The following is a 3,277-nucleotide window of genomic DNA, read 5'->3' as shown; positions in this document are numbered from 1 at the left end:
GTGGAGTGTGTTTTCCCTCTCTGAGCACTAATGGCCATAACATTTTTTTATGGGGCAGGATCTTTATCACAAAAGTAGGAAGGATTACACAGTTACAAATTCCCTTTATTTAACAACTTAAGGCCACAGTGCTTATTCACCACAGGTACTAAATGTACAGTACATTAGTTGTAGCTACCTCACAACATGCACTGACTGTCTTTGTGTTTTGACTTTGAACTGCAATGCATTACATACTTAGAGCAGAGCGGTTGTTTTATATAATATATTTGTGTTTTCTCACTTTTTATACACAGGACAGTTTTGTAGGACACAAAGTTTCAGTGTACCGTACAGTATGCCGTACAGTCCCAAGTGTTTTGCAGAATATGTTTATGTTTTGGGTCCTCCACAAGCCAAAAGTGTATTTTCATTGCACTGTCTAACTATCTGAGCATCTGCCTCTTTTTTGATGGTTGGTCAGTCCATCTGTCTGCTGATTAGTACACATCTGTCTGTCTATCCATCTGCCAGCTTTTGGAGCCAAGGCGTGTGTCACATGAGCAATATTACCGTCCTGGTTTACAGCACTGGAGAGAGAAAACTGAGAATAATGTGGAGAGCGAGACAAAGTACACATAAAAAACATTAGATGACATCTGAACAGAATATTTACTAGACTTCATTAAACAGGACACACTACCAACCTGCCAACATGTAAACCCACTCACACAGAGTCACATCATGCAGGTTTGATGTTACCTGAAACAATATAAACTGGTATTGATTAAATGTTATTAACAAATAATAACAATTTTTCATTAATTATATCTATCCTGCTCCAAATGTTCATTTATTGTACTGTATAATGTTCATATGAGGTTATGCACAGTGACACATGAGCAGTAAGGCACATGCATACATAATCCATGACTGAGTAAGGTCTTAACAAAATGGTACAATAAATTATACTTATCAACACTGCTTATTTTTGTTTGTCTTTCTTGTATTAGTATCTCAGACTGACAGCTTGTTAAACATTGTCTCTTATTTTAAAGGAATTTTGGGAAAAAATGTATTTGCTTTCATGCTTATACAGTAGTTAGGTGACATGTCCATCCGTTCATTATCTATACCGCTTATCCTGTAGAGGATCGCAGAGGGAGCAGACACTAGGCTAGAGGTGGTGTACACCCTCGACAGGTCGTCAGTTTATCGCAAGGCTGACTCATAGAGACAGACGACACCTACGGACAATTTAGAGTTGCCAGTTAACCTAAACTGCATGTGTTTGGACTGTGAGAGGAAGTTGGAGAACCCTGAGAAAGTACACACAGGCACTCGGAGAACATACAAACTTCTAGATGACCTGTAACAATGGTAAATATAAACTACCGCCAGTTAGTTTTGCTTAGCCTAACATCTGGCCAAGAAATAGTCCAGCACATAACCCACTATAAAGTGTTGCCTCTAAACTTTGGTTTTGAATCGAATAAGTGAACAAGATGTAACAATTAGTACCTGAGGAATGTAAGATTTACTGTTTAAAAAGTGTTGAAGTTCTATTTTCATGATCATCCTCTATCTGCCCATTGTTTTCCCTTTAGTATTAGACCCTGTCCCTGCCTTTGTTCAGGTTTTCACCTGGACCTCACCTGCTTTCCCTCTGCTCTAACGTCTGGACTGATCTGTGTATGGACATTAGTTCTCTCTGGAGTTCTGGTCAGTAAACCTGTCCTAGCTTCCTGTCTCTAGTGTCTCCCCGATTCTGATTAGTCTGTCTTCTTGACCTACCTTTATTGGTATGAACTGGCATGACCACAAAAAGCCTCTTCCCTACTCTAGCCTGTGGGTATCCAGCTAAACTACTCTGTGTTTAGGTAACTTCCTACCATCATATTTTCCAGTGTTGATAATTACTACTTTTGTTGTGTCTTCCTGGAGCAGTCAAATTAACTGCAGATATACCTACCCTTGTCTGCCAGAATACCTGCATGATCCTGTTTACCTGTAGTTTGGCCTTCGAGTATAGAATCCTCACATCTATAAGGCATTTCTAAGTCACATTTGAAACGATTAATTTGTGTTTGTTTATTGGCTTATTGATTTCTGTATACAACTGAAGTTTTAGACTGGGCTGCATGTTAATTAGTAAGCTTTAAATATGCTGGTATGTTGACATTGTTACCTTTAGACAGAGCCAGGCTGTAGATGTTTATCCCTGTCTTCGCCCACAGCTGTTGGCAGAAGCTTTATATTTATTGTACAGACAGGCTCTCAACAAGCATGTGTATTTGTGTATTTCTCATAATTTTGAGTAGCTCTGAATGCAGAAGACAGGATGTGTGGTTGAAGTGACACTGGAGTTGACACTTCTGATGGAACTAAGTTGCGAAACAAAATTAGAATTTTTTCATTATTCATTATTACTAAAGAGTTACTGTGTATGGCCTTGGCATGGCATTTTCCTAATACTGTTACTTCCTCTAACCCCAGGATAAGTTTTATAAAGTGACCTTTATTTAAGTGGTTGTATTTTAAGTGTCTGACATGTATCTGTGTTTTTTCCTGCCAGGCAAACCATATGGCTCCCAAGGAGAATAAACAAAGCGTAAAAAGTATTTGCAAATACTATTTGACCCAGGTCTGTTTACAGATCAGTGAACCTTAATTGGCGCTGTCAGCCCATGCTCACTTCCAGCCTATCCATTTCAATACTGAGACAATAACAACATTATGGAGCTCAATAGCTCATATTCCAATGTGGCAATAATATCTAGATCCCTCCTCCTCTCAGTGCAAATCAATGGAGTGAGATGGCCTTTGGCTTCATTTTTCATCTTTAATATTGACTGCTGTTCTACTTTGGAGTGCACTGTCAGTCCAATTACGGAGAATTTAATTGATTTTTCTTCACAGGCTGGGTTAGACTGGATTGGTTTATGCAAAGCAGATCAAACAGAAGTACTCCCTGGACTCACGTCTATGTCTAAAATACAGCCCTAATGAGCAGGAGAACCCTGACACCTTCTACATTTCACCCTATTCTCCCTGTGTTTCTTTTTCTCAGCATAAAGCGACTTACATGTGAAAATAGTCACACACACACTTACAGCAGCAGAAACAGCAGTAGTAATTATTACAGTATAAGAAACAATATTGATGATTCCTTAAATATTACACAAATAATCATCTTTAATTTATTGCTACTGCTAAGAATTGTTATGTTAAATAGAGTGGATGCCTCCAAACCATCCACTGTTGTATTTTCCCTGGAGAGAGTTGAAGCTTAGGGAAA

This window comes from Monopterus albus, unplaced genomic scaffold (assembly GCF_001952655.1).
Source record: "Monopterus albus unplaced genomic scaffold, M_albus_1.0 scaffold4.1, whole genome shotgun sequence".
Lineage (NCBI taxonomy): Eukaryota > Metazoa > Chordata > Actinopteri > Synbranchiformes > Synbranchidae > Monopterus > Monopterus albus.
Note: the sequence above shows the minus strand (reverse complement) of the source record.